Genomic DNA, 15381 nt, shown 5'->3' with positions numbered 1-15381 from the left:
CTCTTTGCGGTTGGGCGGTCCTGTGGGCAGCGTCCCGGCCTCCACACTCCAGATGCTAGTGCTACGTGTTTCCTACAGCTGGTGTAACAAACTCCCACCAACTCAGCGGCTTAAACATCACACGTTCATATCTCACAGGTCTGTAGGTCAGACGTCCGACACGGGCCTCCCTGGGCCAAGATGGGATGTCAGCAGGGCTGTGCTCCTTTCCGGAGGCTCGAGGACCGTCCGCTGCCTCTCCTTCTCCGGCTTTCGGAGGCCACACACAGTCCTCGGCTCGTGGCCCCTTCCTCCGTCTTCAAAGCCAGCCACACGGCGTCTCTCTAAATTTTGGCCCAAAGTCCCATTTCTGACTGTCTTCCTCCTGCCTCTCTCCTCCCCAACTTAGAAGCTTCCACTTGCCCACCCAGATAATCTAGGATAATTCCCTCAATTTAATGTAAACTCATTAGCAACCTTCATTCCATCCCCTCTGCCATGTCACGCAACATAGTCACCAATTTACAGGGATTAGGACATGGAAATCTTGGGGGGGGGGGACCGTTATTCTGCCTACCACATTCGTAGATACCCCCAGAATCGGGACAACCAAACATGGCTCCAGACATTGGCAAATGTCCCTGAGGTTGGGGAGGGGTGATCGCCTCGTTTGAGAACCACTGATTTAAATTTTTTTTAGTGTTTATTTATTTTTGAGAGAGACAGAGCGTGAGCAAGGGAGGGGCAGAGAGAGGGAGACACGGAATCCGAAGCAGGCTCCGGGCTTCGAACTGTCAGCACAGAGCCCGACGTGGGGCTCGAACCCGTGAACCTCGAGATCACGGCCTGGGCTGAAGGTCGGACGCTTAACTGATCGAGCCCCCCAGGCGCCCCAGGAGAACCACTGATTTAGAGGATTCTCAAGCATTGGAAAAGCCCTGCCTCGGACAGTCGTGCTCGCTTAGTGAGTTAATTAGAGCCGGGGGGTGTGGAGAGATATTGGATGCTGAGGAAGGTTGTCTCAGATAGACAAACAGTACTCACTGTGCTACCTCGGTTCCCCCAAGTCGGAGCCCAAGACCAAGGTGATTTGGGGAGGCGATCAGGGAGCTGGAGCAGAGACCGATGGGTGAAATGGGGACCAGAGGAAACCGACTCAAAGGTACGGTATTGATCTGGGTGCTACTAGGGACCCGGGCTCAGTCCCACGTGGGCACCGGTGAGGAACCCCGTAGGACGTGCCTCAGATGTTTCCACCCAAGACAGAGGACAAAGGCACGGAGAGCATTCAATCCAGCAGCTTCTGACCCCGTGAGTCGAGGTCGTCGGGCGAATGTTAACTCCTTAATCCCTCCCGGTGCGTGTAGACGTCCAGAGGGCCGGAGGATCTCTTGCGGGGGGCGGAGAAACGCAAGGACGAGAAACGCAGGTAAGGTGAGGGTCCGCGCGTCTGTGTGCCACTGGTTCCCATGGCCACGGGATGCTGGGACAGAAAGGAAACCGGAAAGGAAAAGAAGACGGGGCTAGCTAGGAAGTCGTGTCCTTGCCCCGCGCAGGTCAGGGGTTGAGCAGGCCTGGCTCCAAATCCCAGCTTCGCCGCTGGCTCGCCTCGTAACTCTGAGTGAGACACGTCGCCTCTTTCCGCCTCAGCTTCCTCATCTGTGAAATGGGGACGTGCCAGTTTCACAGGGCTTTGTCCCGGATGCGACAAAACCACGTGTGTGGCGTGCCTGGCGGTGAGAGTCGCACCAGCGGAAGTCCCTGATACGGAAGCATTGAACCCCACTGCTTGACAAAGCACCCCTGCCCCGCCCGCTTGCGGAAACATCTGCAAAACAGACCAGGGTGTCCTCGCCTATAAGATGGAACCAGTCATAAAGCCGAGCTCCTGGAGTCTGGTGAGGAGGAAGTGAGGGAAAGCGTGGACACGTGCAAACGGGTCCCCGGCATGTGACAAGTGCAAGTCTCAGCACTAGTAGAAGGAAGACCGTGTCAATGAGTTATCGCTGGGGGAAGCCGGGGACCCAAGGGGCGCCTACCACAGGGGTCCGCTGTGTGTGACAAAGGACATGTGGGGGCCACACAAGGAGGGCTCGCTCCCTGCTAGACCCCACTCCCCGGCACTGCTCTGCCCTCCCCTTGCTGCGTGACCTTGGGTGAGTCCCCTTCCCTCTCTGATCCAGTGTGCCCATCGGGATAGCGAGACCGTAGACTGCAAACCAGCCATGGGAATCTCCCAGCCAGACCCTCCAGGATCAGTTTTCCTCTCTCTCACCCCCTGTCCATCTCTCCCTCCTCCCTGGATTCTCCTCCCATCCTGGGGGTTCCCGTACCCCAGGAGCCTAGGGACTGTCAGGATTAGCTCTCCAGGGGTTGTCACCTGGCCATCTAGTCTCCACTGCCATCCATTCAACGGCACGTGGTGCTCTTTGGACCTCTTCTCTCTGTCTCCTCCCACTTGACTTCTCTCCTTACCTTATCCCCAGCCCCTGGCTGGTTCTGATCTCTGGGTGATAAGAGCCACCTGGGGGGGGCCCTGCAGGGACATACGTGACCTCATGGCCACTTTTAAGATAGGCAGATTGGGTGGCTCAGTCCGTTAAGCGGTTAAGTGTCCGACTCTCGATTTCGGCTCAGGTCATGATTTCACGGTTTGGGGTTCAAGCCCCACATTGGGCTCTGTGCCGGCAGCATGGAGCCTGCTTGGGATTCTCTCTCTCCCTCTTTCTCTGCCCCTGCCCTGCTCACACACCTTCTCTCTCTCTCTCTCCTCTCTCTCTCTCTCTCTCTCTCTCTCTCTCTCTGTCTCAAAAGAAATAAATAAACTTAAAAAAAAAAAAAAGGCAGCATTTAAGCAAACCTCTGCCTGGCCTGGGCAGGGAGTCACCTGCCTTCCCTTCCTCTGGAAGTTGCCAAAGGTTGTCTTTTCATTTTCTGTATCTTCTTGATGTTTTGACACCCGGGGTCTTACTGGTCCTGGAGACACTGCTCCTCCAGGGCCGGCTGACTCCTAGACACAGTCAAAGTCTTGCCTGTAAGTGTCATATGCAAACCAGCCAACCCAGAGCTCCCCACCCCACCCACCCCCTCCTTGGGCTCTCCCACTCTGGGCCACTGTGCCCCTGCCCTAATTGGAGGCCAGGTACCAGACCCCCAGGGACAGCCACGATGCTCCAGAATCCTCTCAAATTATGCAAACCAGCTCATCTTCAGCCTGCTCCCCCTGCCTTGCCCTTCCTGGAGAAACCACAACAAAGGCTCTCGCCACTCACCCACCCTGCCCCCTGGCCCACCCTGGTGCAACGGCTCCCACTGACGATTCAGGACAGGACATAGTGCCTGGACGCAGCGTTAAATAGCACTGGAAAAGTCGACTCCGCACTCATTCGTTGTTAATTCCCATTCAAGCTTGTGGATTACCCCCAGGTTATTGTACTTTGAACCACAAAGTAGTATTTGGAGAACACGTTAGCCTGAAAAGCTGTTTCTCCCCTTTTGGCTGCACGTTGGAATCACCTTGGGGAGCTTTGAGAAGTCCTGATGCTCCGGGGAATCTGCTGTCATTGGGCAGGATTTTTTTTTTTAATGTTTCTTTATTTTTGAGACAGAGAGAGAGAGAGAGAGAGAGAGAGAGAGAGAGAGAGAGAGAGAGAGAATGTGAGCGGGGGAGGGGCAGAGAGAGAGGGAGACACAGAATCTGAAGCCGGCTCCAGGCTCTGAGCTGTCAGCCCAGAGCCTGACGCGGGGCTCGAACTCACGGACTGTGAGACCATGACTCCAGCTGAGGTTGGATGCTTCACCGACTGAGCCACCCAGGCGCCCCTGAAATTTTTTTTTTTTTTTTAATGTTCAGGGTTTTTTAGAGCTGTCCCATGAGTCTAAAGTGTGTCCAAGTTCAAGGACCACGGGCTGACAACCACCTCAGTCCCCGTGCACGATGCTCATGGAAGCCAACTGACCCTGGAACCGGTTTATTAACGTGAAGCCCTAAGTCCACCGGGGATTTTGTAACTATTCCCAGGGGGATGGCTTCACTGGCAGGTGCTGGATGCCACAGTCCAGAAGCTGCTTCAAAATCACTTAATGAAATTTAAGAAGTATCCCCGGGAGGGGTGTATTCACTCTCTGCGATGCAATCAAACCAAAAACTCAACCCTCTCCATATTATGGCAAGAAAGTCTTCTGTGGTTTGTAATACAATCTCCAGGGCCAGAACCTGGTGCGATATCGTGTCCCTCCCCGCCCCCGCCTCAGAGTGTGACCGTGTGGAGAGATGGAGTCTTTCAAGAGGTAATAACGTTAAAATGAGGCCATTCAGATGGGCCCTGATCCTGACGGGTGGCCCATGGAAGGGGGGGTCTGGACACCAACGCGCACAGAAGAGCGACTGCGCGAGGACACGGAGGAGACCGCCTACAAGCCAAGGAGAGAGACCTCAGAAGAAACCAGGCCTGCTGACGCCTTCATGTTGGGCTTCCAGGCTCCAAGACAGCGCGAAAATAACATTTCCGTGGAAGCCATGCGCCCGAGCACACGAATGCAACATTGTGCACCTGTTCAAAGTACGCTGCACTTCAGCTCAGCCTGTTTCTTTAAATTTTTCTAATGTTTATTCATTTTCGAGACAGAGACAGAGCGCGAGCAGGGGAGGGGCAGAGAGAGAGGGAGACGCAGAATCTGAAACGGGCTCCAGGCTCCGAGCTGTCAGCACAGAGCCGCACGCGGGGCTTGAACCCACAAACCGAGATCATGACCTGAGCCAAAGTCGGACAATTAACCGACTGAGCCAGGCACCCCCCCCCCCCAGACAACTCGGCCTTCTTAAACACAGGGCTGCCCAATCATCAAATCAAGGCTTTTAACCCTGGGAAAGGAGATTAAAAGGCAGGGGTTCGGGGCGCCTGGGTGGCTCCGTCGGTTAAGCGTCCGACTTCAGCTCAGGTCATGATCTCACAGTCATGTGAGATTCGATTCCTTGCCTCAGGGTCCTCTTCTGGGGGAGTCCAACCCAAGACACCTCCCCACCTAGGGACCTGAGTCTTTGATCTGTCCTGAGCTGGAGCTGAGGTCGTTTTCATGTGTGTGAGGTGCTTGGCTGGGCCTGCCTCGGCCACGGCTAATATTAGGAGAGGACGCTTGCCCAGGTTGCATACTCAGCTGCCCAGTACCCGGCGTGGCAACTTTCCTCTTCAGCAGAAAGCAGCCAGCCTTGCTCTTGTCCCCCTGCAAACCGACAACACGCCTGTAGTCCTTGACATCGCGGGATTCATGCCTGGAAAAGAGGTCAGCAGGGGCTCGCGGCCTTAACACCCATTCTCAACATGCTACATATTGTGTGAGAGATTCCTGCTCAAATTCCATTCAAAAGAGAGTGATCAGGGGCGCCTGGGTGGCGCAGTCGGTTAAGCGTCCGACTTCAGCCAGGTCACGATCTCGCGGTCCGTGAGTTCGAGCCCCGCTTCAGGCTCTGGGCTGATGGCTCGGAGCCTGGAGCCTGCTTCCGATTCTGTGTCTCCCTCTCTCTCTGCCCCTCCCCCGTTCATGCTCTGTCTCTCTCTGTCCCAAAAATAAATAAAAAACGTTGAAAAAAAAAAATTAAAAAAAAAAAAAAAAGAGAGTGATCATTAGCCCGTAGAGTCTTGACAGAGTCTTATGTAAACCGGGATATCGCCAATATCTCGACACCTGGAGACGACTCAGGTGACACGTTTGGAAAAAAAAAAATCTTCCCTAGAAGTTGAGAACAGAAAAACCACGCTGCCATCAACTTTCTCAAAGCATTAGGCAGAAGGGGGGAAAAGAAAAATCTCTCTTCGTCGGCCTGCCCGTGCATGGGCGGCCCCCAACCAAGATACGTTTCCTTTGGCCGTATGGGCTGTTTTCGGAAAAGAAGCAAAAGAAGGTTTTTGAAAATCGTCATCAGATGCTTCCAAGAAAACTCAGGCCCCTGACCAGAGTGGGAGGCGGTGTGGCCTTGCCTGGGCCTGAGCTGCCGGGGAGCTGGGGCGGGGAGGGTTGGGGGGGAGAGTCTGGCCAGCTCTGGCTGGGGCCGGCGGAGCCCGGGGCAGAGGAGGTCATGCTCACGGAGATGCCAGGAGACCACCCCGCGCAGGACTGCCCTGCAGGGCTCACAAGGGGCTCATTCTCTCCCAGACAGCTGGGCACCGGGCTTGGGTGGAAAGGTGGAGACTGTGTATCTTGGCAAAGCAGGGGAAGGGTCTGGGAGATAGTCATTACAGAAGAAGGTCGTCTGCACGTCCCGTCCCAGGAGAAGAGGCTGATTCAGGGCAAACTTCGAGAAGGAGCAAAAACTTGAAACGCCTTCGGGATCGAAGATAGTCTGCGTCACTTTTTGGACAGGGAAAGGTTATGGGGTAAAAAGATGGCCGACGCGGCTCAGCTGGGTGCCAGGGTCTCTCTGCCTTCCAGACAGCACTTAGAAAGCAGATCTGGGACGAGGGGGCCTTCCCCACGTGGCCCATGTGGCCCTGGGCACAGGAGAGCTAAGCGCTAGGTAAGCGTCGCCCCGTCCTCAAAGCTGGGGCTTGGATCAGCCCCCACCAAACTCCCATCTTCTGATATATTAGGAGAGGGATGAGGTTTAGGTAATGTCTGGAAAATGCTTCCTGCTGGTCAGTTTATCACCACATAAATAGTAGAAAAGGACCCTGGGAAGGCACGCGTCACCTGCAGTCTGTAGGCAAAGCTTCTTTTATTAGGATCCTTGCGCATTAGGTGGCTTGAACTACCTTCCACTCACAGGGTGACCGACAGCCCCAGGCAGGTTAGGACAGTCCTGGTTTTAGCACTGAACGTCACACGTCCTGGGAAATCCCTCAGTCCTGGGAAAAGCGACTGGGTGGCTAGTGATCCCAACCACACGTACGCGCGCGCGCGCGCGCACACACACACACACACACACACACACACACACACACACACATGCCCATCGCTGGCCTCTTCAAGGATATTGGTGATTCAGTTGCAAAAATTCGTCCCACGCTCCTTTTGACCAGCTTGGCACCAGGCTGAGCCCTCCGTGGCATAAATGTGCCAGGCGCGTCGACGTGGCTGATGCCCCGCCCACACCGCCTTTAGGCCTGATTCGCGCACAGGTGCAACCGTCCTGGAGAAGTGACCTGGACTGAGTCGTGCCACTTCACCCAGACGTGGAGACAACTGACCGGAAAGAGGGGGAGGGGCACCTCTATGGTGCAGATTGGGCTCCAGATGCCCCTGAGGGTCAGGCCGAGGCGGCCAGGCTTCACCTGAGACCACACCCTGGCTCGGCCCCCTCTGCGGCCCAATCCTGCTTCCTCGCCCCGCCCCCCTCTGCCTACCTCCCACCCCCCAACCCTAGGGCCTCCCGCAGTAAATCAAGCGCCCCGGGGTCTCCCTGCCTCCACCCCGCCCCCTGCAGGCCACTCTGTGAACTACCAGAGCCAGCTTCGCAAGGCAGGAAAAGTCTGCTCAAGGTACTTACTCCTCCGCCAGTGGTTCTGGGAACTGAACACCCTTTCGTGAAACAAGAACACTCCAGAACTCGGGGACAGAAGAGCACTTCCTCGAGCTGGTAAGAAGAAACCCACAGCAAGCGTCAGACTTGACGACGAAACACCCAAAGCGTTCCCCTGGAGATCGGGACCGGGACCCCGATGGCCATTCCCGCCACGTCTGTTCTCACTGCACCGGAGGCTGCAGCCGGGGAGTTAGGAGGAAGAAGGGGAAGGGGAAGAGGAAGGAAGAGAAGGAAGGAGGGAGGGAGGGAGGGAAGGGAAAGGCGGGCAACCGGATGAGAAAGGCAGAAGCCCAAATTGCCTCTGCTGGGGGATAACATCTCCTGGGCCACACGGAGGGAGACGTCCTGATCTGTAGTGCTTACTGATTTCCGTAGCCCGCTCAAAGCATCAGTATGATGTCCCTGAATGTGGAGCTGGGAAGCAAGGCACAGAAGCGGCCCTAGGAATTAGGAGCGCGTACCCAGAAGAGATTCACCACTGATTAAGATTCTTCCTCTGAAGGCCCTTCTCTGGTCTTCACTCACACCATGTCTGGTACAGAGAAGACATTTACTAGGTATTGAAAGTGGGGGAGTGGGGGAGTGGGGGGGAGCCAACCCGCTTCTGTGACTCTCCATTCGTGTTAAGTTAAAATTGAAAATCTCTGCGGTGGCCCACGAGGCCCTGCGTGATCTGGCTTCTCCCCATCTTCTCAGCTTCATCTGGTACCATCTCCCCTCTTGCTTACTGCACTCGGCCACGTCATCCTTCCTGCTCTTCCTCCAGTGACCCACGTTCTTCCTACCTCAGGGCCTTTGCATATGCTCTTTCCTCTCTCAGCATGCTGCCTTCCGCTTGGCTCTTACTCACTGCTCGGGCCTCGTTTTAATGCAATGGTTCTCAACTGGGGGGCATTTGCCAGTGTCTGGAGACCTGTTGAGTGGTCAAGGATTCTACCCAGTGTCCTCCAATGCCCAGGACAGCCCCCACAACAAAGAATCGTCCAGCCCCAAATGTCAATAATGCCAAGATGGAGGGGCGCCTGGGTGGCTCAGTCGGTTAAGCATCCGACTTCGGCTCAGGTCATGATCTCGTGGTTTGTGAGTTCGAGCCCCGCGTCGGGCTCTGTGCTGACAGCTCGGAGCCTGGGGCCTGCTTCAGATTCTGTGTCTACCCCTCTCTCTGCCCCTCCCCCACTCATGCTCTGTCCCTCTCTCGCTCAAAAATAAATAAATTTATTGATCACCTTATTAACTGACGCCTTTCCTTTTTTTCTCTCTCATGCTACTCCCGGGCTCATCTCTTTTCTTGGACGACTTGACAACATTTGGACCAGACCCACAGCAGACATCCCAGGATATTTCTGGAGATATCCGGGATGCTTCAGAACAGACTGAACAGCCCCGCTTATGTCAGATTCGCAGAAGCAGGAACTGACACAAGAGTCTTACGCGTGATTTATTCAGGAAGCGCTCGGGAGAAATCAAGAGGCCGTGCGGGGGAAGCCGAAGGGGGACGGAGAAGCAGCCAAGCCACGGCGAGGTTTCAGCAAAGCCTCAGCTTAGTCTGATCCTGTGGGGAGCTCAGGAGTGTAAATTATGTCTCCGAGCTTGTCCCGACTCCCTCGAGACCCAGAAGGTGAGCTTTCACACCCCTGTAGCAGCCGGTAGTCGGCTGAGGGTCACTCCTGACTGGTGCCCGGACTGCGCCCGTCTCCTGGCACCTCAGCCCTGCTTGCAGGCTGAGCAGCGGTCACCGGAGACAGGTGCAGCCACCGGAAGCAAAAGCCCACAGAAGCCAGAGGATGTTCGCAGATCCCCAGGAGAGGGAATCTGGAGGGAGCGCCGATGGTCCAAATCTGCTGGAAGTCTGGACGCCTGGGTTCGGAGGAGTAGCCCCGTGGAACTGTTTCTGGTCTGCAAGCCCCAGATCCTGTTTCTAGGTCCCCTTTTCCCAGGGACAAGCGTTGGTGAGCGCCCCCCTGCGAGCCGGAAGCTGTGATGTTGGCTCAGCGGGCGTCATTCAGACCCTATCCTCGGGCTTCTGCTACTTGTACCTTTGCATCGTGAACGGTGACAGGCGTCTCTCCCTTCTCGTGATTTATGTTTCCACAAAGGTTGCTCATGAAAAAGACCATCAGTTTATTCTCATGGTTCTGGAGGCTGGAAGTCTGAGGTCAAGGTGTTGGTAGGGATGCTCCCTTCGGGGGCCGATGCTGGCTTCTGGTGGTTTACTGGCAATCTCTGGCGTTCCTTGGTGTGTAGATGTTTCCTCCCCCTCCCCGATCTCCGCCTCTGTGGTGTTCGCCCTGCGTGCATGTCTGTGCCCAAGTTTCTCCCTTCTATAAGGACACCAGTCATACTGGATTGGGGGCCCACCCTACTCCCGGATGACCTCATCTTAGCTGACTGTATGCTAGGACTTGAACATAAGAACAGTTGAGCCTGGGTGGCTCAGTCGGTTAAGCATCCGACTTCGGCTCAGGTCATGATCTCACGGTCCGTGAGTTCAAGCCCCGCGTCGGGCTCCGTGTTGACGGCTCAGAGCCTGGAGCCTGCTTCCGATTCTGTGTCTCCCTCTCTCTCTGACCCTCCCCCGTTCATGCTCTGTCTCTCTCTGTCTGAAAAATAAATACACTTAAAAAAAAAAAAAAGAATAGTTGAGAAACACAATTTCAGGATGGCTTCAAGTAAGGCAGGCACCATCTGGTGTTGTCGGGGATGGTGTCAGAGCAAAAGATAGAAGGACAGTGGTCACCTGAGTAGGGGGAGGGAGGGGGAAGGACCGATGAGGGGGGAGGGTGACCAGTTAGCTGTGGAGAGAAGGAGCCAGCCCCAGCCCACGGAGCACCCGGTGTCTCAGACTCTTCCATGAACCTCGTCTATCTACTCAAGCCCACCTCTTACCCCTGCCACTGATGTGGAGACCAGGTCACCAACCCACAGCCTAGAAGTGAGTGGGAGTTGACAGTCACAGGGTCGCCTTGAGCCAAGGAGGGTGGGTGCCAGTAAAGGATGCTTCCCTCCTTTATGCCCTGAGCAGACGCTTCCGAGATGCATCTTGTGAGGCTTTCTAGGTCCTGCAGGATATACACCGGCCGCCCGCAGCCACGGCCAAGGCATTAACATACCCCCACATTGGCTCTTCCTCCTTCCCTGTCCCTCATTCCCACCCTCTGGGATCACCTCCCAGGTCAACTGCCTGCACATGAACCCTCGCCTCAAGCTCTGCTTTCAGACGCAGGCTAAGATATTCTAAGGCTAAGACTGTAGGGGAAGGGGGTGGCCTTCCCCCTGGTGCCATCAGCACCTCCCCTGTAGGGCCTGATGGAGCTCTTGGGATAGAGAATTGGGAGGTAAGAGGAGAGAGGCGTGGGGGCTGTGCTACCCAGTTCCCGAGGGCAAGCCGCGGGCTGCTGCTTATGAAGAGTTCACGGGCATCAGTAGAAGCCCCCCTGGGCCACTGAACGGCTCTGTTTTCCTAAAAGCCCTGTAGTGTTACCGTCTCCCCTCCAAAAACTAAAACTGCTCTCCGCACCGATCCACTCCCAAGAGCATCATCCCTCTCACGGCAAGAGCACACAGTCCTGTGGCCAGGCCTTCGAGGCCTCGAAGCCTTGCCTACCAGTGTGTGGCCCTGGGCAAGTGACTGGGATTCTTCCGTGCCTCGGTTTTCTCATCTGTGAAATGGGGATCACGACAGCGCTGGCCGCGTAGGGTTGCTGCAACGTGTATGTGAGGCCACACCCGCAGGGTAGTTTCCTGCCTTGCCTGGCTCCTAGCGGGCGTGCACTAAATAAAAGCAAAGCTAAGCAGTCTTGGTGGAGCTGCTAGTGACTGGAAGGGACCAAGAGGGCCTCTCCGAGGGGCTGGGAAGGTCCGTTTCTCCCCCTGGCGGCTGGTTCTATGGGTGCGTTCGGTTTGTGACAATTCAGCGCGTTGACACGTTCACTCTCCTATGTGCACGTGCCACCTCGATGAGGAGCGGGAAGCCAAGAAAGGTTAAGTCACCTGCTGCCGGTGGTGTTTTGGAGCCCCACCTGCAGGAGAAGGCGGGAGAATTCTCGGCTTGAGTGAAAAACCCAGTGATTTTGCATTGGGCCCACTGAGCGGGGAGCTGCTAGGTGGGCAAAAGCAGGTTCCCGGCTACATGACTTCCCACCTTCAGACCTCCGTTTCTCCAAGGGTCCGGGGACAGAATGCTTGCCTAATTTCCAAGTCTGGCTGTGGTTCTCCATTTTCCTGAGGGGGGAAACAGGCCCCATATGGTTCATTGCAAATTAGGGGAGGCTTTTGGAAAGGGGCAGAGTCTTGGGAGAGAGGCAGGTCTCCCGCAGACCAGCCTCAGAACAGCTGGCTCTCGCCGGGCCCCAAGGCAGTGTTCTAAGCGCTTTTTGTTTCGTTTCGCATAACCCCATTTTGCAGAGGAGGAAACTGAGGCGCCGAGAGTGAAAGTCACAGAAGCTCAGTCGCAGAGCTCCGTGCGCCTCTGCGCCAGGCCCCTGCGGTTGGGTGGGTGGCTCCCCGCTCCCCACCCACCCCACCCCAGCCCTTCCCCTCCCCCACCCGTGCATTTAGTCGGGCTGGGTCCTCGCCAAGTCTGGGCTGTCACAGCGTTCCCACCTTTGATCACCAGTCAGCGTTCTTGAAGTGCCGAGTCTCCCAGATGTTGGCCTGATCAAAGGCAGCTGTTGCCCGGACCCTCCCCGGAGCACACGATTGTAGACGCACGTAGGGGCAGCGGCGAGAGGGTGGGAGGGACAGACACGTGACAGATGGAGCCGCTCCGCCGGGGCGGGGGCGGGGCCGGGCGCCGGGGACCCCCCCCCCCCTCCCCGGGCTGGGCCCTCGCCCTGTGGCTGTGGGTCTGCATCCGACGCCCGGACCCAGAGGCAACGGCTTACCTTTGAAAACGCCGGGCGGGGGCCTCAGCCTCAAAAGGAGATCAGAAACGAGGGGTCTCGGAGACTCGCGCAGCGCCTGCCTGTAGCTTTGATAATGACAGTAATTCCTTCTGTTACATGACGCGCCCCATTGACTCCGCGTTTTCTTGCAAGTCGTCAAGAGCTGGATGTGATGTTTACAATTCGTTAAATAAAGGAGCAGCCTGCGTAGGAGACTCCTATGGTTTGGGGGCTTTAAAAAAAAAAAAACCCCGTTGTAGGAACGGAGGGAAAAATCTGGAAGAGCATATTGCAGAAAATCAACAGTGGCCAGAAGTGGGCTGGGGGAAGACGGCCGTTTTCCTTACGATGTGAGATGGCGCGTGTGTTTGGATATTAATTTTCGGCAAGGTATGATGTGACTATATAAACGGTAGATGAGAGAAATGGACAAGATACAAGGCTGGAAAAACAAACGAGCCTGGAACACGCAAGGGGCGCCCCCGGAACCTGCGCGTTGACCGGCAGGTGGCAGACCGCGCCTCCCTCTCTTGTCCCAGTTTCCGTTTCCGGAGGAGAAAGCCAAGTGGAGGGTGTCCCAGAAGGCCCTGTGTCCCCGGCCTCAGAAACCGCTCAGAAGTCACAGACTCTAATGGGACAGGGATAAGGCGGCCCCCTTCCTTTTGGGCGCGTGATCTGGGGAAAGCCCTTTCTTTGCAGGCGTCCTCTCTGACTCTCGACACTTAGAGCGAGTGGAACCATCCGGGTTTTACCAGGACACAGGTGTGAGCTGATGACTCCATTTTCAGGAATTCTGTGAATCTGTTGGTGATCATGGCCATGACTAAAAAGTAAATTAGGGGCGCCTGGGTGGCGCAGTCGGTCAAGCGTCCGACTTCAGCCAGGTCACGATCTCACGGTCCGCGAGTTCGAGCCCCCGCGTCGGGCTCTGGGCTGATGGCTCGGAGCCTGGAGCCTGTTTCCGATTCTGTGTCTCCCTCTCTCTCTGCCCCTCCCCCGTTCATGCTCTGTCTCTCTCTGTCCCAAAAATAAATAAACGTTGAAAAAAAAATTAAAAAAAAATAAAAAGTAAATTATGTACACTTACAGTGACATAAAGTATATTAAAAACAAGGGAAATGTTCGAAACCCATCCCTTCTTTTTTCAGGCTTATTTCATTTGAGAGAGAGTGAGTGAGAGCAGGGGAGGGGCAGAAAGAGAGGGAGGGAGGGAGGGAGTCCCGTGCTCTGTGTGCTCTCAGCACAGAGCCGGACATGGGGTTTGAACCCATGAACCATGAGATCATGACCTGAGCCGAAATCGAGAGTCAGAGGCTTAACCGACTGAGCCATCCAGGTGCCCCCAAGCTCACGGCTTGCTTTCTTTTTTTTTCTTTTTTTAATTTTTTTTAATGTTTATTTATTCTTGAGAGAGAGAGACAGAATGTGAGTGGGCCAGGGTAGAGAGAGAGGGAGACCCAGAATCGGAAGCTGGCTCCAGGCTCCGAGCTGTCCGCCCAGGGCCCGCCGCGGGGCTCGAACCCACGAACCGCGAGATCACGACCTGAGCCCAAGTCAGACGCTCAACCGACTGAGCCACCCAGGCGCCCCCCCCCCCCCACACACACACACACTCACTGCTTCTTAACTGTCTTACGACATTCTACTGTTGTCTGTGCTCTCGGGGTTACTTCTGGCTGCTGGAAATATTGTTAGGGATATCACGTTTACAGGAATCGGCCACGGTAGGAGCGTGCATGCCAGGGAGGCTGGCCAACGTCACATCTCAGCAATGTTTTTCCCAGAGAGCACTGGTAAACATTCCCCAGCACACATCGTCCTTAGTGGTCAAGTCGGGGTTGGAAACGCACGAGACGGGCACCTGTGCTCTTACTGCCTGCACTGAGGACGCCACGCTGTCATTGAAGCCGGGCCCCGGAGCCACCGGCTACCGTCTTCCAGCTATGTGAGGAGGTAAAGTAAAAACCCATCCACGTTCTTCCCTTTCCTGCAGTCAGGGCCCAAGCATCACGCGAGTCATTCGCCTTGGGAGCAGAAGGGCCTAACTGATCCCACTTCACTAGATGCAGTGTCTGGCCTCCGTCCCCAAATGTGTTGCTTTTGAAGGACGTAAGAGCAGCACCAGCAGAGAGTCGCTGGCAGGAGTTTGGAACCACATCTTCTTCTGTGCGAGCCGCCGACTTCCCACGGTCCTGGGAACTGAGCTCGGTCGAGCGGTTTCGTGAGACCGGCCACGTCACCTCCCTGCCCCACATCTTGGCGTGGCGACCCAAAGCTCTTCGGTCAATGGCCAAACTCCTTCTCAAGGTCAAGGTCTGCTGTGGCTGGAATCACGTCCGTGGCTCCGGCCGAGTCTCCCGTGGTTCCCTCCGTTGTCCCTTGTGGCCCCAGCAGACCAAGTACCTCAGGTCCTTGGGTGCCAAGCCCGCCACACCTCTGCCCTGCACACCCAGGCCGTGCTCCCTCCCTGGACTGGTCTCGTCACTTGTTCCTAGCTACCTGCTTCTCCTCCTTCCGGCCTCGGCCCCGCTGTCCCCGGTTCACTTCCCCTCGGTTTACCTCCGCTGACCACCCCTCCTGTGTGGGCTCCGGGTTCTCATAGAGCATCCTCTCTGCTCAGCCCTGCCTTGCCCCTCATCCCGCCAGACCTTTCCCTGTCTTCCCCCTGAAAATGTGGGCAAGCACAAGGTAGGAACGGTGTCCCGCCATCTCGATCAGCCAGTATTTGCTTCGTGCCAAAGGGAATCCGGCTTCCCCGGTTACCAGCAATGTGTGCTCTTAGCCTCGTCTGTAAAATGGGTCAATAAAGACACACGTGTTGTGGTTCGGCCTGAAAGAGGCAATGCACGGAAAGTGCTTTGCATGATGAGTGTGATCATTCAATAAATGTAGCTGTGTGTGTGTGTGTGTATGTGTGTGTGTGTTGATTTTACACCCTCGTCAGCTGGACGGGGCTTTCCCTCCGGGACGAAGGGGAGACAGATGGGCAGCGTGGAGGCC

The 15381-nt window shown here is 55.9% G+C and overlaps 1 long non-coding RNA gene and 1 other non-coding gene across 2 annotated transcripts; both read right to left on the bottom strand.

The window, feature by feature from the left end:
• Positions 1-8917: 8917 nt before the first annotated feature.
• LOC123381260 lies at positions 8918-12240 on the bottom strand. The gene is made up of 3 exons (XR_006588089.1): positions 12101-12240; positions 11640-11719; positions 8918-11517 (listed from the first exon to the last, which is right to left on the bottom strand). It is a non-coding gene; the product is annotated as an uncharacterized LOC123381260 (long non-coding RNA).
• A 1641-nt stretch (positions 12241-13881) lies between these two features.
• Positions 13882-13966, bottom strand: TRNAP-UGG. Its single transcript has one exon. It is a non-coding gene; the product is annotated as a tRNA-Pro (tRNA).
• Positions 13967-15381: the final 1415 nt, after the last annotated feature.

The sequence above is a fragment of the Felis catus genome, chromosome D3 (assembly GCF_018350175.1).
Source record: "Felis catus isolate Fca126 chromosome D3, F.catus_Fca126_mat1.0, whole genome shotgun sequence".
NCBI classification, from domain to species: domain Eukaryota; kingdom Metazoa; phylum Chordata; class Mammalia; order Carnivora; family Felidae; genus Felis; species Felis catus.
Note: the sequence above shows the minus strand (reverse complement) of the source record. Positions and strands in the feature narration are given on the sequence as shown.